This window comes from Apus apus, chromosome 2 (assembly GCF_020740795.1).
Source record: "Apus apus isolate bApuApu2 chromosome 2, bApuApu2.pri.cur, whole genome shotgun sequence".
Classification (NCBI taxonomy): Eukaryota; Metazoa; Chordata; class Aves; order Apodiformes; family Apodidae; genus Apus; species Apus apus.
This window is the reverse complement of record NC_067283.1, coordinates 69,418,252-69,435,900: the sequence shown is the minus strand read 5'-3', so window position 1 is coordinate 69,435,900 and position 17,649 is coordinate 69,418,252. Positions and strand designations below refer to the sequence as shown.

At 37.6% G+C, this 17,649-nt stretch overlaps 1 protein-coding gene across 5 annotated transcripts in view; it reads right to left on the bottom strand.

Annotated features, from left to right (window-relative positions):
* The window catches only part of LYRM4 (LYR motif containing 4), a 93,244-nt gene that overhangs the window by 36,699 nt on the left and 38,896 nt on the right, over positions 1-17,649 (bottom strand). The window contains exons 3-4 of one of the 5 annotated variants that reach the window (XR_007888608.1): positions 11,843-11,955; positions 3,495-3,744 (exon numbers count right to left, since the gene is read on the bottom strand). The exons of 2 other annotated variants lie outside the window; for them this stretch is intronic. The gene's annotated coding sequence lies outside the window, so the exon portion shown is untranslated. Of the gene's footprint in view, positions 1-3,494; positions 3,745-11,422; positions 11,465-11,842; positions 11,956-17,649 lie in introns of those variants that run through there. 2 more of the 5 variants (XR_007888607.1, XR_007888606.1) reach the window with 2 other exon arrangements.

Sequence of the window (17,649 nt, the reverse complement as noted above, 5' to 3'; positions counted from 1 at the left end):
AACTTCAGGTAAGTAAAGGAAAATGACTTTTCCAACAAAGGAAATCAGCTGTGTCACCAATGGAAACTCCACTTTTAAAATACATGCACCAACCCCCTGTGCATGCACTTGTTATTATTTTTTTTAAAAAATCAATTCTGGTACAAAATAAGAAAGGTTCCCTTTGGCTTCACCTTGAGCTGATAATGAACAAACCCTCAGTGAAGCCTACATCTAAGGACGTCTTCCTTAACAGCACTGATTAAAAATAAAATGCAGTTTCACTTAGGAAGCAAGATGTATTGCTTCCTGCTTTCCTTCACCAGGGTATCCTGTAATTGGACCAGTACTAATTGGACACTTCAACCAAACAATTTCATTTAAAAAGGAAAAATACTCTAATTTCCCCTGGTTTCCAACAGTTAGTGTCATTGATCAACACCAATATGCTGAACTGTGAAATCAACATGGGACCTTAATTACCACTGAAGGAAAATTCAGGAAAACCCTGGTGGGGTCTTTTTATTTTTTACTTTATTTACTTACATACCAGATTAACATATATTTTCAAGCAAAAACACGAAAGTGCTTCTTAAAGAACCTGGCCTGATTTAACAGATCTTGTACAAAAGGAGGATGGGCAGAATAGATGCAGATACCACAGGTTGAAAAATGTCTCTGTAGCACTAGTGTGATTCTGTATCAAATCATCAACTATAGAATGGGTTAAATTTTTTTGCCTGACATCAGGGGATATAATTTACAAAGGAGGTGGTAAGAGCTGACAGATTCAGGACATCAAGCTAGAAGAAAGAGAGGCATAATTAAAAAGTAGGTTATTTCTTAGGCAGACACTAATTGGGAAAGACTTGCATCCCTTTGTTTTTTGTTTATATGTAACAGTGGTCAAAAACACATATATAATACCAAGGGCTTGAAAATCTTGTTGTTGAGGGAATGAAGTAAGAACTAACGCTTATTCTTCCTTTCCCACCCTGCTTCATTGTATCCATTAATTCATCCTTAACCTTTGTGCCCTTAAGTCTTCTCTTCCTTTCATTTTTTCTCCTATTAACAGGGCTTCCTCCTCTCCAAAAGCAGCAGCTGTGAATGACTTCCTTTTAATGCCTCATTTCCAAAACCAGCTTCTTCCATGGAGTGGGCACACACCAGCCCATCTCAGAGTCTAGGAGAGATGTTGGAGAACAAAGGAGAGCTAGAGGAGACTCCGCCTTGTGTCTTCTAATGCTTGCGTTTCCTCTGTACTTTTTGTATGGCAAAACCACTAAAAAGAATGCACTGAAAAACAGCATCCCACTACTTCCTTCCTTTAATTCCATATAATGGCACTCATAATCAGATTTTATTTATGAATTTCATCATTTTATTTAATGTTAATAGGATGATACACTTTAATTTTCTACAAAAGACTTGTAATATTTTTGAGCCAGCAATAGTCGCATAATGCTTTGATGTATTTTATTAAACTTCATTCATATTTACTTAATATTCTGCATGCAAAAACTAGAATCCAGAAAACTGCTGATGGGCTGCATTTCTAAAGTCTGTATTGCCTCAAATACCAGCTCAGTAAAGACTTAAAAAACCCCCCAACAAATCATAATTAGAAGTCCCAAGAGATCAGAGAGACTGCTATTCTAATCTGTTGTGCAAAGAAGGATTCAGAAGAGAGGATTCTAGCACAAGCCCAGAAAGCCCTTATTTTTTTTCCCATCTAATAAAATACATAATGCCAACATGTCAAAACAATGTTAAAAATGCATAACCAAAGACCCAAAAAATGACATTTATCTGCAGAATTAAACAGGGCTCAGAGCTCATTTTATTTTTTAGACCGTCATATAAATACAATTAATTTAGTTTCGTTCAATCACTTTTGCATAAACATGAAAGAAACAGTTCCCACAGTGAATCTCAGGACTTCACATTACTAATTGCTCTGAATGATCATTTAATTACAGCAAGAATCAAATACATCAGACTATTTCTCCCAAATTGTTCTACATTGTGCCCAGAATTTTCTGCCATGTTCTATCAGACCCCCTGTTCACTACTAACATTTAGAGAACATCTGCTTTCAAAATAATATATGGATACAGATTTCTGCTTTTCAAACTGCCTGGTAACTATATACACTGGCTACTTCCCCTCCCCAACTCCTCCAAAGTGGTTTGCAGGAGAAAATGATAGAAATATGATTATATCGAAATATTTGCATATGGAAGATTTTGAAGAGTCCCCCAGTTTCCTTCTTCTGTATGTTCAATTCATCATCTTACAATCCAGTATGTAGATGCTGACTGGGCTATCTTTAGCTGTAACAGCATCTTGAATACAACATAACTTCCCCCCAAAGTATATTTAGTAAGATACTTTCAGGGGATTAAAAAAAAAACATCCACTGCAACAGGCATATTAGCCACTCCTATTGCTTACCGATGTATTTGGAAAAGGAAGTATCCTGCCTTTAATTTAATTGTTGCTTAATTTAAATAAAGGCATAAGTCACCTACAAAAATAAAGGAAGTGAATACAAATCAGAGGACAACTATAAACTTAAAATTTATGAAGTAATTATGCAGCAACTTAATTACTTCACTGTCATGAACAAAGCCAAGCACCAAACTTGCAGGTGGAACCCTTTTTTAATACTAATTTTCAATCTAATATTTTTGCTAGTGTCACAATAACATCAACTAGTACAATGTAATCTCATACTAAAGAGAAAGAAGAGTAAGTCAAGTTCTTAAAAGTCAATGGTTCTTTGCGTGAAGTTTGTTTTAGTGATAAACATGTAATCTCAAAAAAGAAGAAAAACCTCTTTATGCACTGGTGTGTCTTTAACAAAAGGGATTGCTCTGTTTGGGAATTTTTTAGGAAAGTACATGTAAATATTGCATACTACCTTTATTAGTATGGGTACAATACCAGGAAATGAAACTTTATGGGTTTCTCAATTTATATAACAGGGATGTTAGAATAATCTGCTATTCTAGAGAACAAAATTGCATCAGGATGGGTTTTACATTATGCACATTTTTCAGTTATTATTAGTTCTTATCTTTCTCTTAGGCTACTTCTCTGCCTACTTTCTTGGTCCTCAGAGCTGCCTTTGCAGACTGAAACCATGAAGTAGTTATATAGCAGTGATTGAAAGGGTGCTGTTAAACAAGCAGTTTAATTTGTTCAGGGTTTTGGTTGGATTGCTCATCTGTAACGATCCTCTTGACATAACATTACAGTTCTTAAAAACCACCAGTCACTGCCACAGCAGCACTACTATGCCAATGTGATGACCATTAGTGTCAAGAATTCTCCATTAATTTACATTCAGAAACAATCACAAGTTTCACTGGACACATAACATCACACCAGATCTCTGAACTTGTTCCCATTCAAGTTTGAAACCTATTTTGTCTCAGTCTGCAGAAATCTTTAAGCATCAGTTGCCAAGAACCACATTATAGCTCCATTAACAGGTGTTTTCTCACTAAAGGGTTAATCCAGCTCTAAAGCAGAAAGTAAAGCTGACTTAAATCAGCATGTATGTATCCACTGGGCCATGATGTACTAACATTTTGTTCATAATAAAGAAAAGGGGGAAGACTGGGAGGCTTTATTGAAAACTGCTGTTCACTTCAGGCACACTCTATAGTAGAAGGCTGCTGCTACTACACGTAGAGGATGCAGTAGATTCTCTAAACAAAACTGAGATCTAAAAGCAGTAGATGCAGGCCTGGTAATCTACAAAATAAAACACAAATGTTTTTGCAGCAATACAAATACAGATGCACATACCCCCAGTAACTAACTACAAAAGATAAATATTTGTGTGGAGAAAGTGACTCTACTTCTATAAAGGTCACTGGGGATATATGTGCTGGTGGCAGCAGACACTGCAAGATCAATACCTGGGTTGTAATAACTATAGATGGCTTGCACATCTATTAAAAAATTAGGTGATCAACAGCTAATAGCTCAGTATTGCCTGTGGTTTCAACAGATGCCAGACAACAGCAATGAAGAAGTGGCTGGTGAAGGAACACACAGCTCTCCCCATTCCTGAAAGCATCTTCCACCCAAAAGGTGATGCAACAGCCTGGGCATCATTCGGAATACCTGCCTTTGTGGACATGACTCTTGTGACAGACAACCCTCAGGAGATTAGGAATACAACGTTTTTTTGTATGTGCCATCACCACAAGAGCAGAAAGCATTTGTTTGGATTTGCTAAAATAACCTGTGCCATTTTCTTCCTTATTCTTTCTCCATCTATGTTCCTCATTCTATATCAAAGCTTTCTGAAGAGGTATGCAGAACTAGCTAACCTTGTGTACTGGAACAAACAGTTATGCTTTCTACAAATACAAGGAACAATATTTGGCTTCTTTGTAGAAGTGCAAAAAATAGACTCAAATAGATCATTCAGGGAATTGCACAACATGAAGGAGGCAGTCTTCAAACTCAGTTCTAGAAAACAAAAGCAAGGCTGTGATTACTTCCCTCACATGGCAAGAATGACACACTCCTTCATGTTCTCCTCTACACATCTATTTTGGAATAATACTTCTTGTTCCCACTTTAGCCTTTAACTACTTCCTAGGTGATAAATGGTGTTCTACGGGGAAGGGAGCTTTACATCAGCCAGCTTTGCCCTTCCCTGCTTGGCTATATTTACAGACACACCTTACATTACAGTCTTGAGCAAGCACAAAGTGCCTGCAGAAATGCAACTGATTCAGAACTCTTCTCCTACAATGGGACAACTTGTTACACCCACATTTCAAACAAGATTAGATGGCCATGCAAGACATACAGCAGGGTAGCAGCTAAACTGTTACAATTCTTGTTATGGCTTTGGGAATTGACTTCTTTTAACTAAAAAACCCAAGACATTAAAAAGCCAAAAGCTCTTTCCTCACCCACAAAAAGACATTAAAATCATATGTAGTGTGGTTGCTCACTTGAATCAACCACAGTGTCCCAACATGTCCTTCCCTAAAAGAAATGTCATCTATACTAATTATGTGATAACTGAGCATAATAATTTAGAGAAATTTTTATACAGCATTAAGGAAAATGTGACCAAGATAAGAAAAGCAAGCAATTAACTTTGGATGCCCCTTCCCAAGCTGAGCACTTGCAAAATTCTGCAACTTCTGGGGACATTACTCTTCCATCTAAATACCAGATTGTAAAGGTAAGAATCACACAGAATCACAAAATTGTCCTGGTTAGAAAGGACCTTTAAGGTCATCAAGTCCATCCATTAAATGATGACTGATGCTTCTCACTAGCTTAAAAGATTCTGGAGTAAGGATGCAATCATAAGTTTCTGTGACAGAGCAAGTGACATAGAATGCTTGAAGTCCCTCTGCCAAAACAAACAACAGCCAGATGCTGCACCCTTTGAAGGCAGCCATAGGACTGTAAGTAGTATTGAATGTAGAGTATGTTATTCTGTTCCTTTTTACTTCCCATCATAAGCAGACATCATCTGCTATGCTATATATATCTAGAGCTACAGGAAATTCCAGAAATTGTATATTCTATACTTAATAGTGTACGTTCCATAACTATTTCTGTTGAATGGATTATGTCCCCTACCCAGTATAAGGCAGGTGAACTCCATAGCAGCATAGATGCTAAATGCTTGCTGGAAATTTGGAACAGAACAACACTGAGGGTAAAGTGTTGTTTAACACCTTACCAGCTCTAATACCTGTTGCTGTTAGAATTGTCAGTATAGAACTTTATGTTTAACTCCCAAATAATATTAAAAGCCAGAAAATACTTGAATGGAAAACTGAAGATCTAAATAAGCAAAGAAGAAAGCAAAATCATGTGAGGAAATAGAAGACAAAACAAGGCTAGGGAATTTAAGTCTGTAGTGAGGATACAAAGTTTTTATTCTTTCACCTTCTGATTTTGGGGTTAAAGGAGTATTTTTTAAAATGTCAACATATCTGACAAGTGTAACTAAGTAGCTACTCTTTAAGTTAAAAAAACAACAACAAACAAAACCAATCCTCTTAACAAATTGTATGGGCACAGTATTCTAGCAATTCCATTACAATGATATTATGAAACAAGTCACCTCGTTAAGTGTTTGAAAATAATATTCACTCATTACATGAAATGTGTGATACTTAGCTTTTAGATGAAGAGATGTAAAATTATTTCAGTTGCACCTACTTATAAATAATGTTTTAAAAAGCATGTATAAATTATACAACCCTTCATAGAGCCAACATTTTCTTTCTTAGTTGAGAGAACTGGCAAAATTAGTTCTTTGAAGAAATGACTACTCAACATAAGACTGAAATGTAAGCTATAAGTTCTCTAAGGAACAGAGGAATGAGGGTGGGCTCAAATGTGGCCTCTACAGCTCTGTGATGCTGTAGAGGTTTGATCTCTGGACAGGGAACAAACAGGTCCTGTGCATGTTTGGGATACTCCCAGCAAGCAGCCAGGTGATCTTCCCTGTTACAAGTAGCAGAGAAAAGATTCATTGCTGGGCCCCAAAGAGGAAGGGAAGAACTCATTGTAGGCCACAAGTTGCACTGCCAGAGAGTGACTTCTGGAAGAGGACCACATTTTGAGCACAGACAGAGGGGTGATCTGTGAAATGAAATAAACTGGAGGAAACTGCTGCAGCTCTAACAGGGCAGAAAAACATTTTGTGCACTGATGGTGTAAGGGACTCCACTACCATTAAATTCAGCAGGACTGACTTACAAAAGCGTAATGTGCTCTATCTCCCCCTCCTCTGGCCATGGCGAAGTTACTCAGCATCAGCCGGTAGGAAAAAACTGGGAGAACAGTGCTGACAGAGGGAAGAAAGGAAAAAGATCCTTCAGTGTTCATGGGCCTGTTCATTGCACTGGTAGTGAGCTGGAAGAGTAACAAGACCTCTGGTCCTTGAATTTCCTTATTAGGACTGACTCAGCATGGGCAAGATCTCAATTTGCTTCCAGGCTTATGAGCACCACAGGCAACTGCAGGGCCGTGAAGTCTCAAAGCAAGGTCTGGAAGGAAAAAAGAAATAGATGGGATCCATCTCAGCAGGCCAAGACTCACTCCAGCATCGGAAGACACAAAGTCATTTAAGGAAACACCAACTCTCCCAGCTTGGCAACCAGAATGAATGTGCCTGAGAATCAGCCAGCAGGTGGTACCTCTCGCAGGGAAGTGGCATTTCAGCAGAGACCTACTACCAGATACACAGCCAGAGCGAGGAGGAGGGAATTGCTCCTCAACTACAAGAAATGCCTGAAAAGGAATAAAAACTGAAAGATCACAGGAGAAAAATCAAAGCAGAATGAAAACATGAGCTCTCTCTGCCTCCAAACCCTAGCTCCAGCCCAGGGCACCTCAGTGGAACTGCAGTGCCCATGATAAAAGTTTTGCTTTGTATCAACTACATCTGTTTATTATTATAGTTATCAACAGGACTTTGCTGCAAAATATTTCCCATGGTTGATTGCACTTTTAATAGTACATATAACAGAATATCTAGACTGCCAAGTTTTTTAATGACCACAATAAATGTTTTATGTAAAAAGAAATAGTAATTCAAAATGCCTGTAACTCTGCTAACACCTTCCTGCACACATCAACACATGACAGACAACATATCAGTGAGAAAGGTTCAAGCTTGGAATGAAGCAACACTGATACGAGAAAATAAATGGGAAAATACGTCCTCTTGCTTTTTTTCCCCATCACTGCTTTGGATTTACACATTGTCAGGCCCTCGAGCCTTGTTTAATTATTTTGTGCAGGGGACTGGAATCCTCTAAGTTTTTACACGTGCATGTGAGAGTGTGAAATCATAGTGAAATTCAGTAGCTACACAAACAAGATAATAGGATTTTAAAACTACTGAACTAGTCCTCAGCTTCTACTGTTTCACTTTTTCATTCCTTAAAATTCAGTAAATCCAATACCAAACAATTTAACAACAGTATCTGCTTCAATAAACAACATTTGACTAATGATAAGAATGACCCAGTATGGCATTACCAAGAAGACCCATACAGTGTCATATAGTTTATCTGTCCTACTGAGAACAGAACTGTCTAGTAAAGGTTGACTGTCAGAGTGGAATTTCGAGGATGCCACCACTGGATTTGTGACCTGTGTGAGGGTTGCATAGATCTGCTGTTTTTCATCTCCCCCAAGTGGTCAAGCGAGTTTCCAAGTCTGCCTTCGAGTAGCGGCTTCCTTCCTCTACAGTCAGATGAAAAGGCTCGTGGTGGACTAGGAAAACTTCAGTGCTCAACAAAAATTCATTAAGAGGGTAGAAAGCACAGGAAACTATCTCAAAAGTAACGCAGTTACTCCACATTTTCCCATATAACCCCTAAATTTAATTCCTAACTACCAGCATACAAGTGACTAAACTACAACTTGAAATAGTACCCATGTTTGACAGTTTATAAGTGGGTTTAATCACCTTAGTACAGATTTACTAATAATTTATAATCCAATTTGTCTTTGAAATAACTAATATCTCAAGCACCTGACATCAGAGGTATCTGAACTAGTGTAATCTCATTGCAATTAATAGCCTCAAACCATTCAATGGCAATCTGTCACTACTTCTCAAACAGCACTGATTACAGTTACTTTCCATTTTTCTTTACTGTCTCCTGTAAATAAGCAGATAGCCCTCACCCTTTTAGTTAAATGTATGTTTAAAAAGTGCTGAGAAGTGTAAGGAAAAAGAGGAGGAAATCCTTACTGTTATTTTATCTATACCCTAAATCTGTTAACAAACATTAATGTGGCTGTAGGCCAGTTTAGACAGAATATAAATGACTGTCCTCCACTTTGCTCTTTTCTTCAATCATTAAAGTTTACTTAATATTCATGAAAAATACTTCATATGCCTGGAAGCTAGAAGCCTGTCTTTATTCACAGAACAATTACACCTCTGGCTGTATCATAAATTATCTACATTGTCAGGACAACATACTTATAACCTTACTTGGAGAACCAATGCTAGATATGAGTGAAGAGATTTGTTTTCATGCCTAATAATTGGTAAAAATGCTTTGCTGTTTCAGTTATAAAGAGAGCTCTTTATTTATGGGTGTCAAATATTTCCAGGACCACTAGGAAAACTTTCAAAGTCAGTGAAAAATTTGAAATAGGGAATTTCCACTGGTGTTTGTGCTTACCACTCACACACACTGCATTTCCCAAGAGATATATATGCAATTTTGTGATTGATCTTCCCAAAGAAACGTCTAGCTGGAGGCAGCTGGCTTGGGCTGGGAAAAAAGCAGTCACCAACCAGGCATCTTTCTCATTATGACAGGCAAGGGTGGCACTGAAGGTGATATTAAAACACTTTTCTTGCCTTGTCAAAGCTGCCCCTGCAACCCAAATGAAACATGTGCAGCTTTCCACAAACTGAAGTTCAAAAGTACATCTTAACTTGTACTTCCACTGGAAAAAAAAGTTTTGTGGAAATGACTTAATGAGTTACAGTTTTGGCTTCAGGTGTAACCTCATGGATCCACTACTGTTTTATGCCCACAACTTTATATTTTATTTCTTATGGCAAGTACTACAACAGTGGTACTACAACAGCTAAGACTACAGAGATATTTTAGTCAAATTCCCATTCTCACCCTGCAAAAGTGTTCAGAAAAATTCATTATGTTGACTGAAATTCCAGTGTTTATTCCAAAAGCAGTAATTTCTCTCAAGAAGTAAGAACCAGTAGAAGACACATTGTAAAGACCCAAAATAAAAACACCCTTTTGAGCATGCATCCTGACAGAGGATGCAGAGAAGGCAGAGTTGCTGAATACCTTATTGCTTCAGTCTTTACTAAGAACTAATGAACTTCAGACCCTGGATATAGGAGAGGAAGCCTGGAGGGAGGACTGTCCACTAGTCAATGAAGAGTGGGTCAGAGGTCAGTTATGTAAATTGAATGTGCATAAGTCCACGGGTCCTGATGAGATGCACCCAAGAGTGCTGAGAGAGCTGGCTGGTGTTATCGCTCTCCATCACTTTTGAAAGATCATGGCAAACAGGAGAGGTGCCTGAGGACTAGAGGAAGGCCAGGGTCACTTCAGTCTTCAAAAAGGGCAAGAAGGAAGATCCAGGAAATCTCAGACCAGTCAGCCTCACCTCCATTCCTGGAGCAGATCATTCTGAAGGACATCTCTAAGGACATGGAAGAGAAGAAGGTTATCAGGAGTAGTCAGCATGGATTTACCAAGGGGAAATCATGCTTGACTAATCTGATAGCCTTCTATGATGTTGTGACTGAATGGATAGATGCAGGGAGACCAGTGGATGTAGTCTACCTTGATCCTAGCAAGGCTTTTAACAGTGTCTCCTATAACACCCTTAGGGATCTACTTGAGAGAGGCCAATTGAGGGACTGGAACTGCCTTAAGAGGAAAGGCTGAGAGACCTGGGATTTTTCAGTCTAGAGAGGAGATGACTGACAGGGAATCTAATTAATGTCTACAAATACATGAGGGCTGGGCATCAAGAAGGCAGAGACAACCTCTTTTCACTTGTGCCCTGTGATAGGATCAGGGGCAATGGATTCAAACTCGAGCATAGGAAGTTCCACCTCAACATGAGGAAGAACTTCTTTACTGTGAGGGTTACAGAGCACTAGAATAGGCTCCTCAGAAATGTTGTGGAGTCTCCTTCTCTGGAGACTTTCAAGACCTGTCTGGATGCCTTTCTGAGTGATCTAGTTTTTTTGGTTCTGCTCGGACAGGGGAGTTGGACTCTGTGATTTCTGAAGGTCCCTTCCAACTCCTAACATTCTCTGATTCTGTGATTTAAAAGATTTTAAATATTTTGATCTTAAGAAATAAGGCTAAAACAAATATGCTTAAATCTGAAAGGAGACACAGATAGAAAACTCCAGTTAGTACTACCAGTTAGCTGTTACTTTCTACACAAAAAAAATATCTATAGCACATACCTCAGAGAGCAGTAATATGATCACTTTTAAAAGGGAACAATGGAAATTACAAGTTTGGCAGCATATACAATGACCAAATTAAACACTGTTTTTCTGCTTTGCCAAATTTACACATACAGATTTTGTTTTTTTAAACAATATTGTTATTTGGAATTTGTTTATATAACAATAAAAATACGCAACATGACTCCTGCTCAAGTTCCCAAGCTCTGTGAGTATCAACATAACAATATGATCCTTAGTTTGTTGTAGCAGTTGTTTATTGAAGTTTCTTTGTAACCAGTTCCTGTGTAAAAGAACTGAGTGCACAGGAAAAAGACCAAAACAAAGTCCTTAATGCACCTTAGTGTTAAAATGAGCTTTTAGTTCTATGAAGTAAGTGAGTCACTGCTGATGCTGATGTTAATATGGCAGTAGAAAATAGTATTGGCATTAGCAATTTGGGTCAGGTTTGCAGCAACTTTCAGCCTATGTCAACTGTCCTTCCTGGCCTTCAACCTGAAGAAAAAACAAATTTGAAGAGCAACGGTCAAATGCCACCAAGGAGAACAACAACCGGATCTCCCTTTGCTCTCACTGGGTAACCCCAGCTGTCCTTTGTGTTTGTCCTTTTGTGTATCAGATACGCAAAGGAAGACAGACTTAATTCTTAACCAGCTGCGTGCCCCAGTATGCACTGGACACAGGACTTCATGCCCACCGTGATACAGTGAATACTGGGCCACAGAACTGGCTGCACAAACAGTAAGGTGGGTAAGTGGCTTTTCAGTATTATTATATTGCGCATTTTTCCTACATAAGTTTTACAATATATTTGTATAGTGACTGTGTATAACTTAGAAGCTGTGCAATATAATAAAGAAAAATGCCACTTACCTGACTTGCCTTAATTTGTTCTACAAGAATTCAGTCTCGCTAGTATGCTAAATATTGGGATGTCATAGGACAACAAAGAGTCAGTGTTTTGACAACGAAGAATGTCATGTAGCCTAAAAAAAAAATTACAAAGGGTTTTTGCTTCTCTAAAGGAAAAAACAGACTATATGAATTTTTCTGTTAAGCTAATAATTTAAATGTTTCTTCCAATGAAACTGAAGTTCTTTCTGCCATTCTTTCACAGGTGTTTCTGCCACTCTACACACCTCTTCTCTATTCCTTCAAAAGAGATTAGCTAATTTTTCCTAAATGTTTTCCCTAAATGTCATTTCTCTGCTGATGCATCAAGATACCTCCGATACATTAATTACTTTCTAAATCTATTTAAACCATGTTCAGGGGCAGGAACAAGAGTAAGGAAGTTTGAGGAATTTCATAGCCAGACACAGAAAATTACTGTCAATAACCAAAATGATAGTTAAACTACAAATGATAAACTAAAACAATAGTAAAACTACAGAAACTTTACTCCAGCTTTATAACACTGCTTAAGTGTTCAATCAGACTCACCAGCTCAATAGACTGCACCAGGCTTGCATGTGTCTTGACACAGCATGAACAGTAAAATTAATGAAAACATGACTTATAAAGGGCAGGACAAAAAAAACCGAAACCACCCTATCAAAAGCAAGCAAAACCAAAAAACCCTATCAAATTCCAGAAGACTGAACTGTAGTGTGCTATCAATAAAATTTACACCTATTTTGTTAAAAAAACAAACAAGCAAACCAAACTTATTCCTTACATACAATACAAAGATACTTACTGAAATACTGATAGATCTAAGATCCTCCTAGCACAACGAAAGCTGAATTGATAGAATTCAGGTTGAGTTTTCTCCAGAGTTATAACATACTTTACCTGTACTCAATAATCAGGCTAGACAGATACCTAATACCCAAATCTACAGCATCCTTTGATAAGATGTAAAGAAACCTCATGTACAGAATGCTGTATGGAGGGAAAATCCACTTTCTGACTGAGGTCAGCTGATATTCAGCTTATGCATAAGATCAGTAAGAAAATGAATAGCATTTCCAGCTTCATAATATTTGGCAGTGGTGATTGTAAGATACTATTGATTCTCCCAAAATAACAGTATGGTTTACAGTAATTTCTTTCTTATTCCCAACATCTCCAATTCAAATAAACAGACTTCTATCATGTAAAACTGGGTTAGGTGGTTTGTTGGGGTAGACTACAGTAATATATTCTCCTGTGACATAACACAGTATTCCAGTTAACACTTCTCATGAAGTCCAGGTTTGCAAAGACAGGTGCCAGTGAAATAACAAAAGCTGAACCCTAGGCTCATATACAATGCTACACAAATTCACAACAGAATCAATAATATATTACTCAGCATTAAACAAGCAGAAAATCCCTACTGTGCCTCTGTAACCTCTGGCCAAAATCCTTCTGCATTTGCTGCTTTTCAGTGATAATCAGGAAATTCATTACTCATGCTCTGAAGTTTTTAGAATGATTGGCTCAGTGTCTATTGCTTATTAGGGTTGCCATACCCAGAAGCCTAATGGAAGCAGAACTCAAAACTGAGGAAGGACAAAGTAAACTCCAATTTCTTCACAGATTACAGAAGAACTAAAACTCTTTAGGACACTTGAGAACAAATTTGAAACTCACAGGAACTTTCAATCCAGACCACCATAAAGCTCTCTAAAGCAAAGCTGAAAATCTAAAAGATATTTCCTAAAAGAAAAATATACTCATGGCACTTAACACCAAAAAGTGTCTTCATATTAAGTGAGCCTTACATATCTCTGCCATATATGCAACTGAAGAATTACCTGTTTTAAAAAGGGAGAATCCAAGACAACAGGTAAAGATAAAAAGCATAAATCATGTTCTACACCGCTGAAGTTTTTGGCAGAACCAGAATTAAAATGTGATTTTTCTAAATGTCTGTTCCTTGAACCTAAACACTTCACAGCCTTTGCAAGTTTCCTAGATCTCAAAAAATGAGCATACATCAATACACACCACTTATCCACTCAGCCATAGGAGAAGAGGATTATATTAATTTTACCTTTGCAAAATTTTATTAATACTACTTAAATGTTTTATTTCACTTCAGGTGAGACCTTCTTTCTAGCGTCATGTTCTTCACATTTGTTCTTTAGCCATGGCATTGCTAAGCACCCTCTTTTTGGCGACTATCACTTAACACACGCTACTGCAGAACATCTATAATCAATCTAAAGTTGTGTCATGGGAGCATAACCCTTACACATGGGTTTGAGTCTTTCAAAATAAAAGAGTATTTGTACCACAGGGGAAAAATCTCAAATTGTTTATTAAGAGGCATGTTACAAGACCACTTTTTTGTTGCCTTATAGTAAGTGCTCAAACACAGCTTTGAAATAAATAATTTCCCTTGAGAAGGGGCAAACACAGGAAACACAACTCTCTCTTACCCTGCCTTTGAAAATTCTGGGGAACAGAATGCATTACATGCCTTAGCCATTGTTTTGCAAAAGACTTTTGATGAAAAGAAAGTCTGAGTTTCGCTAATGGTTAAAACCATCAATTACTAGCACTAATTTCTAAAGATCATATAACAAACAAACCCACAAAACACTGAAAACAACAACTAATGCTACCACATATTTTAGATAGAAAAGAATCTGAAACTCACACCATACTCCTACAAAGGAAAAACTGTCATTAAAACACTAAACTGCAAGATTATTAAGTATTTTAGATTTATGGTTCTAGGTCTTAAGGAGGCTGCAAGGCGGATCTGTCGTAAGGGGAAATTTCCTTACTCCCTCTGACATGGTACTTGTGGGAAACAGACATTCCTCTCCCAAGAAGTCAAGGAAGAGCAGTCCACCAGCAAAATAAAAGGCAGTGCTGGCATCCTTGTCATCCTTCCCACCTGTGTGTGGTACAGAACCTCTGCATCCCATGCCCAAGCCCTGGGATACAGCGACCCTCACTGGCTGCAATTGTGGAGTAACTCCTTGCTCTTCCTCCCTTCCAGACAAGTGCTGGAGAGGGCAGGTGTGGGACCAGGAGAAGAGTACAGTCTCCTGCAGGGCAGGGAAGTGGACATAATTTCAAGGCGGGCTGAGTAGCATCCTGAATTGTGTAGAGTCTAAAGTCACTGCCTTTTCACTTTGCTATTATTTAGTATTACACCAAAGTTAGAATTGGTTTGCTGCCTATCCTGCCAGTCTTACCTTCTGCTACATAACTGTAAGCTTCTTGCATTTTAGTTCAACAAGTAATGAACAGCAGAAACAAGTCAAAGGAACTGTGTGTTGATACCTACAGCACAGGAGAACAGTTTACTAACAAGAACAGACTAAATGTTCCTAGAAACAAGTAGTTTAGTAGTGCATTTTTGTACTTAATAAAACAGTATCAAAATGCTTAATTCTAAATATATAGTATCACCATCCAAACAAATATTTGAAAAGTGATTTTTCAATAATTGCCATCCAAAAATCTCCAGATGCTTTCACAACCACAGATAAACCATGATAGTGAATTTTCAAACAGGCCAGTACCTCCAAAACTTGAATCTAAGATAAAGCTCAGTGGAAAACTTTTGCAATAAACATGTTTCTAAAAATGGCCCCATATATTAACATAGTAAAGCATGAGTTTTTACTAAGAGTGTGAGTTTTTCTCAATGGGATATTGGAAACAGCATATGGGGACATTAATGCAAGCAATGGCATCAACTCCTCTCCTCTTCTTGTTTTCTGGTACTTGAAGCCTGTTTTTACCGTAAGTCACCCAAAATCAATAGAAACCTGACCTAGAGACACAGGCTAGCAGAACAGCCAGTTGGATCAGGACAGATATGGCTTCTTATTTCAGGACTTACAGCCCTGCCACTCAGAAGCCTTATTTTGACCACAAGCGGCCTTTTTTTTTTTTTTTTTTTTTTTTTTTTTTCCCTTTCAAAACTTGGATAGACGGATGATAAAGTTCAAGATCAAGATTTAAAATCATCTGGAGGTGAATGAGCACATACATAGAGCACTCCAAAAGAAAGGACAGCACAGCATAGTATCTAAATTAGGACACACTACACAGAGCTATTTAAGATATGAGCAGAACTGAAAGAGCAGCTCCAATGGAGGTGAAACCTCTGTGTGCAGTCTTCCTCATGGTGAGCACTAAGTTGAGCAGAAAAGGTGTGGGAAACATTTACATCTTTGTTTGCCCTTCAGATTGATCTTGGGATTATCAATCACGCCATGAAACCAAAGGTAAAAGTCCAGTTGATCATAAGATGCAAGACTTGATAGCCTTGCCTTATCTGCCTCAAACCCTAGCATTTCCAAAACAAAATATCTGCAACTGATTATTTTAATATAGGATTATTTCCAGAACACATATTGGTTAAACAGATCTCAGTGACACAGAATTTACATTGTCCCCCTCAATGTGGTTTCTCTCAACTGCCTCACTTATCCAGTACGTTTTATAAAAAACAAAAAAAAAAAATCTGAAATGCCCCTATTATTACTCTGAAGGGATAGCACTGAAAAATTGTTTGTATTAAATCAGGAGATGTAGCTCTCTGTTAGGACTGGGAAGTATCTAATGTTTCTAAATACAAAAATGGTCTGAGCTTTTGGATTCACAGTAGTAAGATGTTCAGCAGCACTTTTAAGGGATAGAGAGTAATGAAGTGAAGAAAAGTTGTAACTGTAACGATACCACCAGTTAAAATGTCAGGTTGCAACACCAAGTCTAATACCATATTAGAATCTACTCAACTCTCACTTTCTGCACAAGGAAAAACAAATTAAACTACGGCTTACTGCAATGAGGGACATTCTGCCCAGAAATAAATAAAAAAAAGAGCTACATTTCTGTCTCCATATTAAAAAAACCCCCCACAGACGTTAACTTCAGTGAGTTAGCTTAACTATTGCATAGTTTAATGTGTCATTGTAACAGCTAGGGTAAAATTGTTATGTGGAAATAAATGTTTTTGCAAGACTAGCAGGGTTTTTTAATACTGTATCTAGACTAAGTGTTAAATATGTGCCATTTAACAGATCTGAAAGCAGACTGATTCAACAAGTGCTATTACAATCCTTACAGCACTTCAGAAGCTTTAGTCTAATAGCAATTAATACAAGAACTGGCAAGAATGCTAAGTTTTATTATTGTTGCTTTACCAAAATCCTTCAAAGACACTTCATAACTGAGACTAAGTGAAAGACTGTCTCAGACACAGGAGCTTGTCTGTAAATAACTCAAGCCAGATTATTAGTTCAGTTGAAAAAAATCACACTACCCAAAGGACTATCTGATTGTTTATTCATGTTTCTAAAGTTAATATACAAAGTATTATAAATTTTGGAAAACTTCTTATGTCTCTATGATGGAAAGTCAAGCTTGGAAAACAAATTCCAGATCCCACCATCATGTGATGTAGATTTTGATCTTTTCAAAGCACAGTAATGATAGTAAGAACTCTCACACACAAACGCTTCATTATTTAATTTACAAAGCAACAATCTGGTCATGTCTCACAATGATTCAGAGCCTCAGAAACTGCAAGCTCAAACCACAGCAGGCTTCTGAACCCAGCATTTTGAAGTATTGTAGGTCAGTAACATTTCCTCTCAGGACCATTCTGCTTTAAAGTAGCCACGTTGCACTTCTGGTGCCAGAAATTAGATTCCTCTGGCAGCAGCAGGAAATATAAATTAAAATTTATATTGTCATAAGTAAAAAGTAATGAGCACTTATTGATC